Raw genomic sequence first — 21,856 nt, forward strand, 5'->3', positions numbered from 1 at the left:
GTGTCATTTTAAAGGTGGAGTTGGGGAGGTCCCACAATGAATTTAATTAACAGGTTTCTGACATTTCACACTCCTTCATGCTCAATCTTTAGCTTAAAACACAGATTGGAAACAACCCAACCAGTAAACTACTTTTGATAGGCAGGTAAGTTAAGGAAGGCTGTCTTATGGTTCTCCAGGGTGTTATAAAGTTATGTGATTTGATACTTAACATTTATGGCCCACACTAATAATAATACCATAACCCTCAGCAGTCAGCAGCCGACTGTAACCTACACCGTTTACATTCACTTAAGACATCTGCTACTAGGATTGACCATAATCAGTAATGTACAGACAATAACCAGCCATCACTAAATATAGAAATAACCAGGTATGAAATAACTGAAACAATTTGTCACACACTGCAGGTCAATCTGAGGACTTTAATGTAGTCCACCATTGCAGGTCCCAAATACTTGTACAGTATGGCTGCATCTTTACATCTCACAATGACAGTAAGATATGGGATGATAGTAACAATGCATATCCCAACAGGTCTCACCACTTCTCTCCCCCTCAACCATGCCACCCCTGCCCCACAACTATACAGAAAATGCCTGACTGGACAACCCCGTGCAGTCACCATCTGAGGAAACTATAATGATAAGAACTAACAGAAAGGGACCTGCTGCGCAGTCCAAAGCAGTCAGCATAGTGAAAAACCATAAACTGCACATCTGTATCTCTCACACCTCAGAATCGACCACACTGCTATGTGCTGCATCAAATAACGTGATCAATGCACTTCAGCTGTCATCATGCACGACAAAAAAACACTTCCCACGTAGTAACACAAAACAAAGGCAACCCCCTTTCAATCACAAATCATCCTGTATATCATTGCTTGCTGCTCAGGTAGGTAAGCGCTTCAGTGCTATACATGGGGTAGTAAGCGTGATACAAAAGCTGCAATACACGGCAATACAGTAGAATACAACACAATACAATATCTATCTATTGTGCATCTCCAAGATTTGTTTTGATTCAATTTAAATCTCTGTTTCTATCACACTTCAGAATTGGAAAATTAAATGTGCTTCGTTTGTGCTTGCATAACTGCTGGTATATGTTGAAATATTTATACAGTTCACCTACAGTTATTGAAAGGTTTTTGTGTATTGGAAACAAATTGACATCCTACAGTCTTTCTTTGTGCACTCCCTATACACAGGGCCACTGGAGTTATGCATTTTTGAGGCTGTGGCATTTTCTGCAAATGTTATGAATATGCCACATTTGCCACATACTTCACGACCAGCAGCAAAATCTGAAGATTTTAACAAAAAACAAATTATGTTTATAGGTCAGACAGATCGAATGTTACTGAAAATGCTGCAACACCCACTGCTGCACAGTGGAAGGTCCTTCGCACGGGTTGACTGGTCACCTCTTAGTTACTTAAAGTTGGATTTGGATGTTTTTTTTTTTTTGTATATGTTTATTGAGAAGTACATGTCAATATACAGACTGTGTTAAATATAGAAACAATACATCAAATTATGGCCATATATGAAAAATATTATGAAATATTAACTTCTCAGATTTCTAAACACAAAAAACAAAAAAAATTAGACATATATCAGTAAATGCAATATATGAGATTATTTATAAGGCATCCAACTGTGCATTAACTCTTAGAAATAAACCTATAACAGAAAATCTGGAAAGAAAGAATTATGCAATATGTATTAAACCATATATTATAGATTGTTAGAAGACAGTTGAGATAGTAATATCATGCAAATCCACATATATAACATTTCAAATGGAGATATTCCTGCCAATTCAACAGTGTTGAATTGGTGAACAGTAAGTCCTACTTAAAATAACAGTGTAAATGGGCGAGATGTCAATTGTCTTAATAACAGCATGACTCAAAACAATAATGAAAAAGTCTTAATAAAGATAGGAGACAAAGAATAAGAAGACGTTTACGTGTGAATATTAATAGAATATGTATTAGCTAGAAAGGGTTTCCAAATTTGGATGAAAATCCCAACATTATCTTGCAATCTGTAAATCAGCTTTTCATATGATGCCATGTTATACATTTCAATAAGCCATTCATCATATGTAGGACGTTGTGGTGTTCTCCAATGTCGTAATATACAAAGTTTTGCTACAGTGAGTGCAATAGCAATCAATCGTCTTGTATGGTTTGTTAGATTTGGGAGATCAGTAACATCATATAATATAACAATTTTTTCTGTTAAAGGAATGGGCACATGTATAGCTGTGTATAGAGGAAGTTATAGAAGACCAGTATTCCGTCAAAACTGGACATTGAAATAAAATGTGTAGGATATCACAGTCCTCATGAGGACACCTCCAACAGGTAGAATGGTGTAGTAAACCTGCTGCCTTGAGTTTTTGTGGTGACCAGTACCAATTATGAAGAATTGTGAAAAGAGTAAATTTCATTCTTGCCTCTCTGATTCCTTTATCCATGTTCATAACAACATCCGTCCAGTCCTCATTGGAATACGCTACATTAAGTAATCCTTGCCATTTGACGTGGAGTTGTGCTAGTAATGGTGATGAATGTAGTTTATGCACAATGAGATTATAAAATCCAGAGACCGCTCCTTTCAATTTCCCCCAAGTTTTTAAGTATTGTACGACTGGGGAATCCTCAGGTATCCACGGAAATGGTCCTAGTCTACTAAGTAGAGCTTGTTTCAATTGTAAGTATTTCCCCTTTTGAGAGCTAGGGAGTTGAAATTCTATCTGAAGCATCGTAAAGGTTTTAAGCTTGCCTTCTAAAGTGAATAAATGATCCAGCATTAGAATACCTGCTCTCTCCCATGTATCCCAGGAAATTGTCTGTTTCCCTATTCTAATATCAGCGTTATGCCATATGGGAGCCTTATTATGTAGCCTTGGATTACTCTTAAGGAGTTTGTGGGAGTGTATCCAAATCTTAAGCATAGACTGAATAATAGGGTTAGAACTTTGTAAAGCAGGTGATTTTTGAGTATAAAACATTTGCAAACCTGAAGATACCTGTAAAGATTGCTTTTCAATGAGAACCCATAGTGGGGGGTCATCCTGTATTGGCCAAAGATAAACCAATTGAGATAAATGGAGGGTTGTATAGTAATGTTCAATGCATGGTAAACTAAGGCCACCAGATCGCCTGTGAGCAATCAGTTTGGAGATTTTGAGTCTAGGTCTCAGAGATCCCCAAATAAAGGTTTTAATACCTTTGTCAATGTCTCGCAGTATTGATATTTTAACTGTCAATGGTAACATACCTAAAACATATGTGAAACGAGGCACTATAATTATTTTCACTGCCTGGACTCTACCCCAAAAGGACAGGTTAAGATGGGACCATTTTTCATATTCTGACTTCGTTTTAGCAATGAGTGGGTCTAAGTTATCTTGAATCATACATTCTAAACCAGTGTTGATATAAATACCTAGATAATTCAGGCGATCCGCTTTCCATTGAAAATTGTAGCCTAAGATAGCTGCTTTTGTTGTGCCCCGGGACAATGGGAGAGCTTCACTCTTATTCCAATTGACTTTGTATCCAGAAATGTTTAAGAAGTGAGAAATAGTAGACATGAGTGCCGAGAGTGAAGTAGGTAGATCTGTAAGTGTGAGTAATATGTCATCCGCGTATAGAAGTAGTTTTGAGATGCCTGCTGGTGTAGGAATGCCTGCTATTTGTGAACACTGTCTTATTGCTGCAGCCAGTGGTTCAAGTGCAAGAAGAAATAAGAGGGGCGATAAAGGGCAACCCTGGCGGGTACCTCTTTGCACTAAAAAGGTTTTTGAAAGGAAACCCCCACAATTCACTTGTGCAGATGGTGTCGTGTATAACCATTTAACCTTAGAGATAAAATCATCACCTAATCCCAACCTATTCAATGTACGGAACATATAGCTCCATTCAATGCGGTCAAAGGCCTTCTCTGCATCTAAGGATAATGCTACTCTGTCTTCTCCAGCATCCTTGGAAAACCAAAGTATGTGAGCCAAAGTGCGGAGATGGCTACAAGAGTTTCTGCCTGGCATGAATCCAACTTGAGAATTATGTATGAGTTTAGAGATAACTTGTTTGAGTCTTTTGGCAAGAATGGTGGCTAATAGCTTTGAATCTGTATTCAGAAGAGATATCGGATGATAGTTACTGCACTATAATGGATCTTTCTCAGGTTTGGGAAGGACAGTTATGATAGCTTTATTTGAGAGTGAGGAGAGACTACCAGTTTCCTCTGCTTCTAAAGGACATCTATTGATTCTGGTTTTACCCAACGGTAAAATTCCCCAGGAAAACCATCTTCTCCCGGTGCTTTATTGTATGGGAGACTGGAGATTGCTTGCGCAATTTCATCCTTTGTTATTTCGCCAGTCAGTATGAGCCGGTCCTGTTCATTGAGACAGGGGAGTGTTATTTTATCAAAGAATTCCTGTTCTTTGAGGAGGTCATCATCAACTTTTGAACTATATAACTTGGTATAATAATCTGCAAACGTATTAGCTATTGCTTGAGTCTCAGTTATTAGTTTACCCTCAGGGTTATATATAGCTGGAATAGCTGTCATAGCTTCTCGCTGTTTTAATCGTGCCGCTAGTAAACGGCCTGCTTTTTCTCCTTGTTCATAATTGCGAGCCTTAAGTCTATATAGCATATATTCTGCTTTGGAAGTATATAGGGGGTGATTCTGACCTCGGCGGTAAAATGCCCTTACCGCCGGTCAGAAGACCGCCATAACACCGCCGCGGCCGCGGTCAACCGCCACGGTCATTCTGACCCACAACGGCCAAACCTCCAAAAATCCGTCCTCCACTGCAGCCCGCCACATCGGCGGGCAGCGATAAACTGGAGATGACCAAACCTCCACCGTCACGCCAACAGAAATACGCCCATGCCATTACGACCCACGAATCCACACGGCGGTCATTCAAACGCGGTATTCCATTGGCGCTACACACCGCCGCGGTCAGAATACACACACATCACCAAAACACAGCCACATTGGACAATTTGAAAAACACACACCTGATACACATACACACACCACTCCCACACAATCAACCAACTATAAAACACACACCCACATCACCCACAAACCCCTGCGACCCCAATTACTGAGAGAGACACAGCAGACAATCCAAAGCAAGACACACTGAGGCACACTACACCATCACACACACCACATAGTAGCACAAAGCACCACTCACCAACACACTCCTCATCACATACACCACCCCACACCTCACCCACACCACCCCATGGCACCCCAAAGGCATCCACGATTTTCGGACCAAGAACTCCGGGTCATGGTGGAGGAAATCCTAAGAGTGGAACCCCAGCTCTTCGGCTCGCAGGTGCAGCACACCAGTATAGCCAGGAAGGCGGAGCTATGGCAGCGGATCGTGGACAGGGTCAACGCGGTGGGACAGCATCCCAGGAATAGGGACGACATCCGCAAAAGATGGAACGACCTATGGGGGAAGGTCCGGTCGATGGTCTCCAGGCACAACATCGCGGTCCAGAAGACTGGTGGCGGACCCCCACCCACCCCTCCCGAATTTACATCGTGGGAGCAAGAGGTCTTGACCATCCTGCATCCTCAGGGCCTCGCAGGAGTAGCCGGAGGAATGGACTCTGGTAAGTCCCATCTCAACTACTATATCCCCCACACCCCACCAGCATGCCAACCCACACCCCCACCCTCACCCCCAACCCCCCAGCACACATCCTTCCTGACAATGTCTCACCAGCACAACCCACCCATCCCAACACCAACTCCTGCATGCCAACACAAACCATGGGCACCCATCACCTAAGCATGACCACTGCACTAACCCCTCCCCCCCACTAAATACCCTCACAACACCTCCCTCCAGGGAATGCCTGCACTGGGGGACAAGGGCACCCACAACACGCATGCTATTGCACACACAGAAACAATAACCAAACTCTCTTACCCCATGCAGGACCCGAACGACAACACACCAGCCAGGAGGGTCCAGAAATGTCCATCCCACCACCGGAACAGGCCCACACTGAGGATAGCAGCTCTGTCGACAGTGAACCTGATGACCAGCCCGGACCATCGGGGACCTCTGGGCAGTCGGTTCCCCTCACCCAGACACAGGCCACACCAGACCCGACCCCCTCTGCCGACACCAGCACAGCTCCCACCCAGCGGGCCCATGCCTCTGTCTCTAGGACAGCTCAATCAGCGGTGTGTCTGCCACTACAGGGCACCCAGGCTAACCCGACACCCCAACAACAACAGGGACCTGGGGGCAGTGGGAGCGGGCACACCGGCCAGGGGACAGAGGCCGGGGGAAACCGGGCAGCTCGGAGGGCTGCTGTGCGACAGGGGGGGGAGGAGAGGCCCAGGGAACCCACTCTCCAAGAGGCCCTCACCACCCTCATGGGGGCCTACCACCACTCCCAAGAAACTATGGCGACGGTACTGGCCAGGTTCACTGAGATCCAGGCACAGCAGGAGGAACGCTACATGGGGTTCAGGGAGGAGCTGAGAATCATCGGGACCGCAATGGGGACCATCGTCCTGGCCCTCCACAGGATAGAGGACGCGTTGCGGGACCATGGTGCACCACACAGGGCCCCTGTCACTAGGCCGGACCAGGAACAGCCTACCACCTCCGCCGGCGCTAGTGGACAGGAGGTCCCAACACCTCGACAGCCCCCCAGAACCCCACCTCCTGCTGAAGAACAACCACCCCGTAAGAGGAGCCTGAGACCAAAGAAAAAGACAGAGTAGGATGTCAAGACCCCCGCCAGCAGGACATACCCCCTCAAGTCTTCCCACTGTCCCACATTGCCACCCTGTCCAACCATGAACTGCCTATGCTCCATCCTTCCACAGGCAAAAGAACAATGCACCTGTGAGACTGAGAACTGGACTCTGCCATGGATATTCCTCCACCCCCACCCATCACCCTTAGAATCACATGTACCGGTATCTAGCACTGTAAATAAATCACATTTTGCACACAAACCTGTTTTGAGTCATGCTGTATTATTTACAAAGGGATAACATATTACTGTTCAATTTCTGTTCTGTCAATTAGTCATGACAACATACCAATGTCAATACGCTGTATTTCATGGGCGAACCAAGCAGAAGTCAGGTACTGAGTCAGACAGCACTGAGAAGGGAAGGGAAAGGCATAAATTAATAAAAAACATCTGTGGGGAACTACAGAAAGTACAGATGCAAGAGGCTAGAAGCAATTGTGAAATGGCGTGGGTGATTCTTACCTGGGTGTTACTGGAAATACTGTTGTATTACTCTGTCCCTATTGTCTGTGTCGTCCTCAGAGTCTTCCTCCTCTTCACTCTCCACAGGCTCCACGGCTTCTACAACACCACCATCTGGACCATCCTCCTGCAGGAAAGGAACCTGGCGTCGCAAAGCCAGGTTGTGAAGCATACAGCACGCCACGATGATATGGCACACCTTCTTTGGTGAGTACATTAGGGATCCACCAGTCATATGCAGGCACCTAAACCTGGCCTTCAGGAGGCCAAAGGTTCGCTCAATCACCCTCCTTGTACGCCCATGGGCCTCATTGTAGCGTTCCTCTGCCCTTGTCCGGGGATTCCTTACTGGGGTCAGTAGCCACGGCAGGTTCGGGTAACCAGAGTCACCTATTAGCCACACACGTTGTCTCTGTAGCTGCTCCATCACATACGGGATGCTGCTATTTCGCATCACATACGCGTCATGCACTGACCCTGGGAACTTGGCATTTACATGGGAGATGTACTTGTCAGCCAAACAGACCACCTGGACATTCATCGAATGATAATTCTTTCTGTTTCGGTACACCTGCTCATCGTCTTTTGGGGGTACCAAAGCCACATGGGTCCCATCAATGGCACCAATGATGTTGGGGATATGTCCAAGGGCATAGAAATCACCCTTCACTGTGGGCAAGTCACCCTCCTCGGGGAAAATGATGTAGCTCCGCATGAGTTTCATCAGGGCAGACAACACTCTGCTCAAAATCTTTGAAAACATAGGCTGAGACATTCCAGATGACATGGCCACTGTGGTCTGGAATGACCCACTGGCCAAAAAATGGAGGACTGACAAAACCTGCACCAGAGGGGGAATCCCTGTGGGTTGGCGGATGGGGGACATCAGGGCTGGCTCCAGCTGGGCACACAGTTCATGGATAGTGGCACGGTCAAGTCGGTATCGAAGGATTATATGGCGTTCTTCCATTGTCGACAGGTCCACCAGCGGTCGGTACACGCGAGGATTCCTCCTTCTCATCCCAAGTCCCAGCGGACGGTGCCTAGGAAGGACAACATGGAGCACAGAGTCAGCCAAACCACAGGTACGTACAGACAGCTTGCACAGTTAAAGAATGGCAATGGGTTGAAAGGCGTGTATGTGTGGCAATGCAAGGCCTAGGCCTGTGTGTCGCAGTCAAAATTAAGCCATGTGGGCCCTTGAAATGGCGGCTGCCTGACCTGTGAAGTGGGACAATGGGATGTGAGGTCACTGCGCTGGCGGGGCACACCGTGGCGGTAGGCGGTCGAAGACCGCGGCGCAAAGCCGCATTGGTTAACATTGAAGCCTATGGGTTTCAGGAGCCAATAACGAAGTGCGCCGGCGGTCGCGGTACGCACCGCCGCGGTACGCACCGCCGCGGACGTAACCGCCATTTTCTATCTGCTTAATCACTCGAGACCTGATCATCCACAGGAGAGGACCTATACTGCAAGTGCTGCTGTGACCTCGGTCTGGAAGATACAATGGCTGCTGTGACTGGGGAAAGGGCCCCTGCCTTCACGTCTGAAGAATTGGACAAGCTCGTGGATGGGGTCCTCCCCCAGTATGCGCTACTCTACGGTCCTCCAGACCAACAAGTGAGTACCCCGGGTGCTAATGGAATGGGCTATGCCTGTGTGGATTGGGGTGGATGTAAGTTGGTGGGGTGGGGGGCGAATGAGGAGTGCAACGCCCGACAGATGAGAGCATGTGCCATATGGCAAAGTGGGTGGGGGGGGGCCAATTACATCTAACATGCAGGCCATTGATGATTTCCTCCTTTCCACCCTGTACATGTCTAATAGGTCAGCGCCCATCAGAAGATCGAGATTTGGCGTGCCATCGCCAAGGAAGTCCGGACCTTGGGGGTCCACAACAGATGGGGCACCCACTGCCGCAAGAGGTGGGAGGACATCCGCCGCGGAACAAGGAAGACCGCAGAAACACTGCTGGGGATGGCCTCCCAACCTAGGAGGGGTGCCAGTCGCACCATGACCCCCCTGATGTCCCGGATCCTGGCGGTGGCCTACCCTGAATTGGATGGGCGCTTTAAGACATCACAGCAGACACAAGGGGGTGAGTATCAGCACATTCTCCTATCTTTCTGCGCAGTGGAGGCGTCTGGGTGGGGGAGGAGGGCTGTGGGTGACATTAGGCCAGGGCGCTTTCTGTAGTGTAGTCCTCTCCCTTAGGCATGGCCCTGTGCCCCCGGCCCCCACCTCTGTAGGGTGACAAGTACAGCCATTGAAGGTCCAGCATCTCCCATGTGCGCGTTTGACGTCTCTTGGCCTGTTGTCTTAGTCAGTAGTACTGAGTAGTGTACCCCGAATGCGCGGCTTAGTGCATTAGGCACCTGTGTCTGTCCTCTCCGCCAACGGTGTTGACATTGCATGCACTCAACCTGGTCTTCTTTTTTCTCCCCCCACCCTTTCTCTTCATCTTCTTGTGCATGTGTGCATTAGCATCATCAGGCGGAGGAGAATTGGCATCGGAGCACGAGGGAGCTGCAGGACACAAGGCCCCGGTGGGCCCAGGAACAGACACCGAGGGCACCAGTGATCCGGAGGGCGAGGGGAGCACCACGACGGGGACCGCTGGTGAGAGCAGCGAAAGCGACACGTCCTCGGATGGGAGCTCCCTAGGGGTGGCGGCAACATCCGTGCCCCCCGCCTCTACAGGTACAGCTGCCACCCAGCGCACCAGCCCCGCCCTCCCAGCAGCCCCTCATTCTTCGCTCCGTGCCGGTTCGCCCAGGAAGGCGCGCGTCTCCTTCGCCCCAGGCACCTCAGCCCCTGCCCCTGTTGCCCCTGCTGCCCTCAGTGCGGAGCTCATTGACCTGGTAAGGACGCTCATTGTTGGGCAGACGACCCTTTTGAATGCCATCCAGGGTGTGCAAAGGGAGGTGCAACAGAGCAATGCGTACCTGGAGGGCATTCATTCGGGTCAGGCTGCCCATCAACGAGCGTTCACTGCTCTGGCCTCAGCACTGACGGCAGCCATTGTCCCTGTTTCCAGCCTCCCTCTTCTGACTGCCTCCAGCCTGTCTCTGTCTCCTGTTCCTCAGCCTATCCCATCCACACCATCAGACCAGCCTGCACACACCTCAACACCCAAGAGCAGCTCATCCAAACACAAGCACAACAGATCCCGCAAACACTCACCCGAGCAACACCCAGATGCAGACATGCCAACAGCCACTGCCACCCCTGTGTCCCCCTCCTCCCTCCCTGTGACGTCTACACTCACACCTGCATGCACCCCAACATCAGCCAGTGCTTCCATCACCACCTCACCCTCCAGTACAGTCCACACTCGTGCAGTCACCACCCCCACTGCCATGTACACGTCCCCTGTGTCCTCTCCCACTGTGTCTGTCACCCCCTCTTCCAAGACACACAAACGCAGGCAGACACCCACCCAACAGCCATCCACCTCACGACAGCCTACAGCACCAGCACCTTCACCCAATGACAGCACACCTGACTCTCCTACAACCACCTCCTCTACCTCCACTTCCATCTCCACTCCTCCTACCCTTTACCTTGGCCCTAAAAAACTTTTCCTGGCTAACCTTAACCTCTTTCCCCCCGATGACCTCCCCCATCCATCTTCAAAGAGTCCCAAGAGCACCGCAGCCACCACCAGCCCAGCTTTGGGTGTCACTGTTGTGCCTGGGTTCTGGAGCCCACCCTTTGCCAGCAGTGACACATCGAGCTGCAGCAAGGACACGTCCAGCCCCCCCCCCCGGCAAGAGGACCCGCAAAACCAAGGACCGCCGTGCGAGGACCGACAGGGCTGCCCCCAAGGAGCAATGTGCGGCCACTTCACCACCCACACCATCTGGGGGAGGCAAGGGCCCGAGAGCCCCATCAAAGGAGCGGAAGGGCAGCAGGAGCGCGGAGAAGGTGGACCCCACATGCCACATCCCAGCTGGGAAGGAGGACACTAAGGAGGCCAGGAGTCCGTCCCCGAAGGGTCCCGAAACGTCACGGTCCGAGGGCGACTGAGCAGGGAGTCGAGGCCAGGTCTGGCTCCCTTGACCTGCTGGATGAGCACCGCTGAACAGGGCCCGCGGTGCAGGAGAGCACCGCTGAACAGGGCCCGCCGTGGAGAAGAGCACTGCTGAACAGGGCCCGCGGTGCAGAAGAGCACCGCTGAACAGGGCCCGCCGTGGAGAAGAGCACCGCTGAACAGGGCCCCGCCGTGGAGAAGAGCACCGCTGAACAGGGCCCCGCCGTGGAGATAGGCACCGCTGAACAGGGCCCGCGGTGGAGAAGAGCACCGCTGAACAGGGCCCGCGGTGCAGAAGTGCACCGCTGAACAGGGCCCGCCGTGGAGAAGAGCACCGCTGAACAGGGCCCGCCGTGGAGAAGAGCACCGCTGAACAGGGCCCGCGGTGCAGAAGAGCACCGCTGAACAGGGCCCGCCGTGGAGAAGAGCACCGCTGAACAGGGCCCCGCCGTGGAGAAGAGCACCGCTGAACAGGGCCCCGCCGTGGAGATAGGCACTGCTAAACAGGGCCCGCGGTGGAGAAGAGCACCGCTGAACAGGGCCCCGCCGTCTCAAGCACCGCTCCGCTGGGCCCCGCCGTCTCAAGCACCGCTCCGCTGGGCCCTTCTTCTCAAGCACCGCTCCGCTGGGACCCGCCGTCTCAAGCACCGCTCCGCTGGGCCCTTCTTCTCAAGCACCGCTCCGCTGGGCCCTTCTTCTCAAGCACCGCTCCGCTGGGCCCTTCCTCTCAAGTACCGCTCCGCTGGGCCCTTCTTCTCAAGCACCGCTCCGCTGGGCCCCGCCGTCTCAAGCACCGCTCCGCTGGGCCCCGCCGTCTCAAGCACCGCTCCGCTGGGCCCTTCCTCTCAAGCACCGCTCCGCTGGGCCCTTCCTGTCAAGCACCGCTCCGCTGGGCCCTTCCTGTCAGGCACTGTTCAGGGTTCACTGTGCCCACCATGCATCCTCCTTGTCCAGTGGGGACATTTATCCACCTGATGGACTGTGGCTTTGCACTCCCCAGGATGGTCCAGTGGGCAATCCACCCACTGCAGAGACTTGAGAGACTGTGGCTTTGCACTCCCCAGGATGGCCCAGTGGGCAGCCCACCCACTGTAGAGACATTGAGAGACTGTGGCTTTGCACTCCCCAGGATGGTCCAGTGGGCAATCCACCCACTGCAGAGACTTGAGAGACTGTGGCTTTGCACTCCCCAGGATGGTCCCGTGGGCATGGTGGCTCCTCGTGGATCTGGCGTCGTGGACTCATGTGGCTGTGGTGCCCCCCCCTTCCCTTCCCCCTGAGGTGCCTGTAGTTTTTACATCTGATGCCCCTGCAGTGTTCTCTCCAAAGGACTCAGGTCTCCTGTGTGGGACATGCTGAATTCGTAGGATGTGCAGGACTTGGTACTTCAGTTATACACTGATGTGTATGTCATTTGTTTTGTTGTGGATATCTTTCATGGTTGTACGCTAATTTTCTGGAGCTTTTTGGTACATAAATATTTATTCCAAATATGATTATGTCCTAGCATTTATCAGGGGTGTTTGGGTGGTGTCACTGTGACTTGGTGCTCTGCATTGGTGAGTACATGATTGGGGGGGGGGGGTCGCATATGTGTGTGCCCGTAACCTTTCGTCCTCCCCCTCCCGTGTGTCGTAGGTGCAGTACTCACTGTTGTCGTCTGCGCCGGACTTCGTACTCGTGGTAGATGAGAAGGTAGACGAGAGCAGGTAGGATGTTTAATTCGGGTTCCATGCTGTCCTCCGTACTCGTGGAGTGTGTTTTGGTGAGCGTTTTCCCGTTCGTAGTCTGTTTCCGCCGTGTTTTTATCGGCGGTGCTCCCGCCCCGGAAAAGGTGGCGGATTGGTGAGTTATGATAGTGTGGGCGGTACATTGTCTGCCGCCTGCCTGTTGGCGGTGACCGCCGCGCTGTTTGTCTGTACCGCCGCGGCGGTCGGAGTGTTAAGTTGGCGGGCTGTGTTGGCGGTTCCCGCCAGGGTCAGAATTCCATTTTTTGGACCGCCAGCCTGTTGGCGGGTTGGCCGCCACTTTAACACCGACCGCCAGGGTTAGAATCACCCCCATAGTGTATTAAGTTCCATCTTAGCTTTTTCCAATCTGCATCTGGAAGCTTCAGTTGGATTACTAAAATGAGTATGTGTCAGTGTTTTGATATCATTTTCCAAAATGGCCTGTTGTTCTATTCTGCGTTTATTTGTTATGGCAGAATCCCTCATAATTTGTCCCCTAATAGTGGCTTTTGCGGCTGCCCATAAGATTTGTGGAGAAGAAACTGATCCTTTGTTATCTTTCATATAAGTAGTCAAATGTGATTGTAATTGTGACTTTTCTGCCGGTAGTTTGTAGCGCGATATGTTTAATCGCCATGGTTTCCTACAAGGGCGTTTCAGACCCCAATCAAGCTGGAGACTGATAGGAGCGTGATCTGACAGTGCAATTTCTAAAATATCACAATCTAGTACTTGTGGTGTAATAGAATGTGAAATAAGGAAGTAATCTATTCTAGAATGGGAATCATGTACTGTCGAGTGATATGTAAACCCCTTATCTGATGGATGTAGTAAACGCCAGATATCGATCAAACCATGATCTTCTCTGATGTCTCCGAGTATGGCTCTATCTCTACCATGAGTTGTGTCCAGGGGACCTGTTCTGTCTAAGATCACATCTGGCGCAAGATTCCAATCGCCTCCCAAAACTATTCTGGAAATTCCCATTTCTGTTAGAATTCTATTTAGATGAAGGAAAAAGGGGGCTTTAGTCCCAACAGGGGCATAAATGGAACCCACTCCTAATATATTGTTACCAACTTTAAGCTTCGCTAAAACAAATCTACCATCCTCATCTGACCTTGACTGAAGTATTTGCCATTGCAGTGTTTTCCGTATTAGAATGGCTACACCACTTTTTCTAGTAGTAGTGTGGGATGTAGCATCTCCTGATATGTGAGAAGGGGATTTGCAGCTGTAAAGAATCTGGCCTACCCAATCTCGTTTTAATTTTTCTGATTCTATATCTGATAGATGAGTCTCCTGGATGAGAGCAATGTCAGTATGTTTGGAGGCTAAATAGGAAAGAATTTTCTTCCTTTTAATGTAATTAGTAAAGCCATTGACATTGAGAGAGACAATTTGCATAGGACTTGTCATGATGATGACTAAAAATGTTAGAGTATATTTGTACTGTGTAAAACAGAGTCAAAATGCTAAAAAAGGGAAAAGGAAGTAGATAAATTATATGGTAATGTGATAATGAGAACTTACTGGAGGGAAACAAAAAAAAAAAAAAAAAAAAAATCTGGAGTATAGTAAACCTGAAACCAATATGTGGAACTATAATCATAAAATATTGTTAAGACTAAACTCTAAATGGTGTAAGTACACCGTTCTAAATGCTAGAATATAAAAGAACACTGCAGATCAAATAATATGTATCTTTCGTCGGTGGGTCTAAGCCTCAATTCGAAACCCAGACTCTGGAGGGGAGGAAAGGAAAATCACTCATAGTAAATACATTATAAGAAAAACCACACCATGGAGTTATAAAATCTATCCAAGAGAAAATCTGCAAATACAAACACAGTAGGAAATGTACATGGTTATTGAACAGCAATATATGAGGATAGGAAATAAATCATATCCATCAGAATTAATAACTGTAGTAAAACACTAATAACATTATATTAATACATAGCATGTATAAATATACTCATCTAGCTGGAAGAAGTGATAGTGGAAGGTTGAGCATCAGTTACTTTATTAAAAGACGTGGGTGACTTTAGAGGTGATCTCGATTTGTCTCTGGGATTTTCCTGTGTGAGTGACTTTACGCAGTGGACTGCTTTATCTCTGTCAAACTGTTTCTTAAAGGTACGGACATGAAATCTACTGGTGCGATGGCTTTGTGGATCTTTCTGTAATTGAAGCGGACTATTCATAGATGTTTTGACCAGTGGCGTTGACCCCATATGTTGGTCATCCAAACTGTCCAGGAAGCCTACCAGATCCTCAGGCTCTGTGTAATACCTTGAGTTCCCATCCATTGTGATCCACATTGTGGCAGGTTCTAAAAGACCATATTTGATATCCCATTTGCGAAGTCTTGGCCTAAGTTGCAGGAACGCTTTTCATTTGGCATTGGTTTCAGTGGAGAAGTCTGCAGCACTAAATACTTTATGGCCTTCCAAGTCATACGGACCATGTTTACGAGCAGCTATTAATATTTGGCGGACCTGTTCATGACGTAAGAGGCATGCTATAATCGATCTAGGTCTAGATTCAAGAGTTGAAGTTGAAGTTCTTGATCGAATTCTGTGAGCTCTCTGCAACTCAAGGGGATGCTCAAAAGATATGTTCAGTAGCCGCAGTATTAACGTTACTAGCAAGTTCTTCACATCATTATTGACTTCCATTTTTTCTGGAATTCCATAAAAACAAATGTTATTTCTTGGGGCCCTGTCTTCCAAATCTATACCTTTTTGTTTTAGGTGCCAGATATCCGGACCCCAATACTCTGCATTATCTAATTTCTCTTTCAAAAAAGTGGTTCTTTGATCTAAAATTTCCACTTTGGTATGAAAAGAGTTTAGATCCATCCGTATTGTCTTCATTTCTGTTGCGAGATCTGAAATTTTTACATCCATAGATCCCAATCTTTGTCCCACGGCAGAGATCTCTTTTAAAATAAGGTCCATAGAAGCAATGTCTTGTGGGACAGTAGTAGACGTGCCTGGAGGTACAGTGTTCCCTACTATTTGTGTAAACAAAGGCTTTCTATTAGATTTGCCACTAGCCATACTGTTATATTTTAATGTTAGAGAAGGCAATAAATAAGTACAGCTTAGTAATCAAATATGATATCTAATTGACTCACAAAGTAGGTAGATATTAACACTGTAAATGGTGACAGACATCTGGGATTTAAAAATTATGGCTATATGTTTTCAAGCAGGTGTCGCTGAGAAACAGTGCATCAGAAATGTTGTGAAGTTTTCACCTGCCTACCCAAATTCACTTTACCCCCTCTGCTGATAGGCATTCCGGCGTTTATGTAATTTCGTAGTAGAGTCTGAATTGTCAAATTTAGAAAAATATCTCAGAAGTGAACGTTTATATGCTTCTCATACAGCTGCCTTTCGACATCCAAGGAAAGGAATTTCACATATCTCTTCAGAAACTGTCTGTGTTTCCTGATAGAATGAGTAATTTTCCCAAACTCTCTCAGCTGTAGGAATGGTGTACAACACTCACTTGCCAAACTGTATTTACGCCACACACCTGTAGACAAGAAATTCCTGAGCTTACATAATCACGTAATGGATCCTGAACAGTTAAGTGACAAGAAATACCTCAGAGTTGAGAGTTGTCAGCAGCTTCCCTTACAGCAGCCTTCTGACTTATCTCATCAGCAGCTGGCTGTGTTTCCTGACAGAATTAGTTTTTGCCACAGACTTCTATCATTTTAAAAAATAATGACTGAATGCTTTCAGACAGGTGTCCCTGAGAATCAGTGCATCAGAAATAGCTCACATGTTTTGCCTGCCTATCCAAATTCGCTTTACACCCTCTGCTGATTGGAATTCCAGCATTTACTTAATTGCTAGCAGACTCTAAACTGTCAAATGAAGAGAAATACCTCAGAAGTGAAAGTCCATATGTTTCCCCTACAGCAGCCTTTCAACTTTTAAGAAAGGGAATTCCACTTATCTTTTAAGAAACTGGCTGTATTTCCTGACAGAATGAGTAACTTTCACAGACTCTCTCAGCTGCAGAAATGGTGTACAACACTCACTTTCCGAACTGCATTTGCTCCACACACTCGTCTAACAAGATAATCCTGTGCTCACACATTCAGGTAATGGAGTCTGAACAGTTAAGCAAGGAGAAAATACCTGAGTTGAGACTTGTCAGAGGCTTACCTGTGCTGTGTGGAGAGTTCAACCAAAGGTCAACAGTAATTTAATTCCCCTGGTGCAGCCTCCCAGTTTAAACAGCAAGAAAGCCCCTTATCTCTTCAGCAGCTGACTCTGTGTCCTGACAGAAAGTGTTGTTCTTTGCTCAGCTGAGGGGCTGTGTTCAGGTGATTTGTAGCTGGGCTCTTCAATTAAGAACTCCAAAACCGGCATTTCTTACTTGCTGTTATCACATGTATATTTCCTTTCATTCTGACTCCAAGGAGGCTTTTTGACAGCTGTTTGGGAAATCCCTCTCCCCTGGAGCCTCGAGCTCTATGTTGAGGCGGCCATTTCAGACGGCAGCCAGACTCCGCCCCCCTGGATTTGGATGTTGAACTGCGCTAATGAAGTGAAGCATTTGCCCAGACAATGCCAACTCTTGTAAAGATGACAAAATAATGAAGTAATGCTTACACAAAATGTGCTGCATTAAGCCACATAATTTAGTTCACTTTGTCACATAATTTGGGCCTCTCCAGCTGTATAATGTCAGTGGCTCTGCCTGTACCCCAGTGAAATTGTCACATTGTTCACTTTACAAAATCCTCTCACTTTGCAGTCATAGAAAGAGAAGTAAACCATATATCTCCACATCACAAAAATAAGCAGCAATTTGTAAGACAACATAGCTTGATATTGGAATGCACAGCAAAGGTAACAAGATAAAAACCAAATTTAAAGGCATTTTTATAGACCACTATGTTTTGTTTGTAATTGGGTTATTTTTTAGACAAATACTGTGCCAGCTGCCTTGGACATATGCCGAGGAGGGGGATGGGTGGCACAGATTAATATGTACTGGCCCAGCACCAAAATCCCCCCTCTCTGAATCTTCAACCCACCCCACCCATGATTTCAAACCAGACTTTTACAGGCCAGACAATCAATTGATCAGCAAGGATTACTGAGCTTAAGACAATTCGTTTTCATATAAAAGTCCATATTGACTACAGAGAGAGAATGAGCACAGAGTGATCCTGTACTATTCTACGTAAAATCAAATCATCCACATACAGTATAATACAAATTCTAATAAACTGATGGTAGGAAATCAGACTTTTCTGTGTGGTCACCATTATATTCTTTCTTTTGTTGGACCCTATATCCTTTCTGGCTTTAGAGCTCTGTACAATTTACTCCTGGTAACCAGTAGTAAAGTGCCTGTGCTCCTCATTTCAGCATGGTAAATTTGTTAACCCCCCCTAATTGTCATATTTAAGTTATCTACAAGTCACTAGTATATGGTACAAAATGTAACTAGGGCATGTCACTAGCAAACAGCAGCATCTGTGCCATCTACTAAGTGGGTGTGCAATCATGGTGTCAAGCCTACCATTGTAGCCTGACTATTGCAAACTGCAATTTGACCTCTCAAAACTGACACGTCAAAACCTCACTTTTAAATACCAATAAGTGACCCCTATCTCAGTCTTGCAGAACACAAGGCAAAGTAAATAATATTTAAAATTAGGACATGTGTAAGTTTAATGTTAATATGACAGTGTAGCCCAGGCCAATGGGTCAGATTTGTTCCTCCCTATGGCCCTGGTATCCTTGGAATGGGAGGCACTACTTGCTCAGAGGAGGGTCATTGTCAGTCCCCAGATGCTTATTGACAGCGTCCTTGGTGATGAGCTCCCATTAGTGAGAAAAAAGCCAGGAGGAGTGGCTGCCCAGGGTGCCCCAAAAACACATGTTTCTAGGACACCTGTCCTGAAACTTCTGGTACAGAGCCCAGATGAAGAGTAAGGGGTAGGAGGTGGATATCATCTGCAGTGGGAGGACCAGTTGGTCAGCGGTTACCTGCTCTGAGAGAAGGGCACCTCAAGACTTACCTTGATGAGGCCATTTCTGATCTGATGACCCCTAAAGGACACAGACAGAGTGTGTCACCCTTGGTGGGGGGGTCTGTGGTTCTCCATGGAAGTCCTGAAATGTCAGGAACACATTCAGGCTTGTGATACAGACCTGGAGCTAAAAAGCCAGTCTAAGAGTGTCACGCCTGAGATGGTGAAAGTAAGAGTGGAAGGAGGGTGTCTGCAACCTGAAGTTGCAGATCCGTACTCAGAATAATCTAGGATTCCTAAGGTACCTCAGAAGCAAGTGGGGGATTCTTTACCAGCCCTACCACTGGACTGTAGCCTACATATTGGAGCCTTCATCTGGCAGAGGATGGCCAGTGGGGGGAAGGTTCCTGACACTGACAATTGGCAGTGGCCTCTATTGATTATTAGCCTTTTGGGCAGAGCTTGCTCTGGTTTGGAAACATAATTCTGACCTATGGGAACATTGGGCCACATCATCTTGTTGAACATGGAAGTACTGTCTGTCTACTGGAATGCATCTGTGAACAAGCAAAGCTTGCTTGCATCCCAGATAGGGCTTGAAAGTGAGGAGAAGGGCTCCCCATGGACAGGGTTAGTGATGGGGAAGATGTTGGTAGAGGTGTACAGGTAGGGGCAGAGGGGCACAGATTGGACAGAAGGCCACTGAAGAGGTGGCAAATTGTCCACATTCTATCACCAGAGCAGGAAAGCCAATGAAGGGGGTTGATTAGTCTACCCTAGCCGTTGGCTGGGGGCAGCCTGTGAAGAATAATTGCACCTTTTCTGTGTGCTTATCCCTGATTTTTCACCTTTTGCTGGACCCTACATGTTTGCTGGCTTTACCTCTGCTAATAGGAAAGTGCCTCTGCTCCTCTTTACAATGTGGTAAAATGTATATCCTCCTAATTGGTATATATAATTTATATACAAGTCCCTAGTATATGGTACAAAATGTACCTCGGACATGCAAATTAAATGTCACTAATGGACTGAAGCATTTATTATGCCATCTACTACAATGGCAGTGCATTCATGGTTTCTGGCCTACCATTGTAGCCTGACTGTAGCACTGTGAAAACTTTGAATCAACCAGTCAAAATAAACCCTTTCAACAGTCCAAACCTCCCTTTTGAATAATAATAAGTCATCCCAATGTAGGTCTTAAATAGTACACAGAGCACTGTGCTTGGTAATTATAAGAAGGACATGTAGGAATTTAATGTTAACATGACCTTACAGTGAATATCACTCGCAAGCTATTTTTCAAGCTATATGTTGAAGCTATAGGGATGCAACAAGGTACAAAAGGCCTTCCCTGCAACTTCAAGCTGATCAGTGGCAACTGGACCTAGGCTGGACCCTGATGCTTGCCTTTGCCCCACACTCTGTGTGTCTCTACCTGCTCCCTCTGATGTCCTTGGGGGCTTTAAATGCATGCTCCTCTGGTACTAAAAAAAGTACTAAAATCAGAAGGTAAAGCCTTTGCCCAGAGCGAACCTGGTTGGGGTATCAGACCCAAGTTTCATCCCAGTTAGCATCAAATTGCACCTAGGTCCCTATCTACAGTGATTACTTTGTGGCTCTATTCCAACTCAAATCTTTAAAGTGTCATATCTCCTATTTCCCTTAGTCTATTTTTTGTCCTTTTGTAGTCATTCTGTTTATTATTTTTTTCTAATTTGTTTTTGGATTTTTATTGTGCTGTATTTCGATTTTAATTCTGGCTTGGTTTTGCATAAATACTTCACACACTGCCCTAACTTACGCCTGCCTGCTCTGCGTCATAGCTACCAAGTGGTTGATCTCAGGTTAATTTAGTGTCTTTGAGGGTTCATCCTGACAAGGGTTGTGATTATTCCTTGTGGAAGGCAGTCACTTCCCCACCTCCATATAATAATCCAATTTATTACTCTGGCAAGAGCTTTGAGGCTTTGAAATGTGGCCTTGCAGAGTGTTGCAACTGATGTAATAAAATGGTGCTAACAAATCGAGTACAATTTATTCACTGACACTGTTGCCATCAGTGGCCATTTGTATGGTGACCATTAGGAAGATTAGTACAGATTTCATTGATAGAGATGGATGACGGTTGTTAGAAATTGGGTCTGTAGCTGGCAGAGGTACTCACCTGTTCAAGAAGGGACTGCAGTCTTAGTCAAGGTAAATCAGTTACACTCCCTAAATTAGCCTGTGCTCACCCTCTGCTAGCTTGGCACAGAGAGGTCAGGCTTAACTTAAGAGGCAATGGGTAAAGTATTTATGGAACATTTAAATTACAGTAACATAGTGAAAACACCACAAAAAGACTCCACACAAGTTTAGAAAAATAGAGAATATTTATCTAAGTAACACAAAAGCAAAACTACACAAATCCAATAAGAAGAGCTCAAGAAATGAATTTTTAAAGAATAAACTGCAATTCAGTGCTCAGAAATCAATAGCGCTATAAGGTTACTTGAGGTCACGCTAGACCGAGGTAAATCCAAAGATCAGGCCGAATGCGATGGAGGGCGATCCGGCTATAGAACCCACGCAGGGCACGCTGAAAAGTACCTTGGAAGGAAAGTTGTGTTGATGTCAAGGAGGCGATGTGGAGGCGATGCGTCAATTCCAATCCGTGCAGTCCGGTGGATGTGTCGTAGTTGAGCCACACCTCTGCTTCTAGTGTTAGGAGTGCGTCCCTCCACAGTGTGGGCATATACCTCCACAGGCATACCCTCCCCTCCTAATACTCCTCAGGAACCTTGTGC

At 47.1% G+C, this 21,856-nt stretch overlaps 1 protein-coding gene across 1 annotated transcript in view; it reads right to left on the reverse strand.

Annotated features, from left to right (window-relative positions):
* Positions 1-21,856, reverse strand: part of LOC138295629 (mucin-like protein) — a 447,313-nt gene that overhangs the window by 286,443 nt on the left and 139,014 nt on the right. The window lies entirely within an intron of this gene.

Source organism: Pleurodeles waltl, chromosome 5, assembly GCF_031143425.1.
Source record: "Pleurodeles waltl isolate 20211129_DDA chromosome 5, aPleWal1.hap1.20221129, whole genome shotgun sequence".
Lineage (NCBI taxonomy): Eukaryota > Metazoa > Chordata > Amphibia > Caudata > Salamandridae > Pleurodeles > Pleurodeles waltl.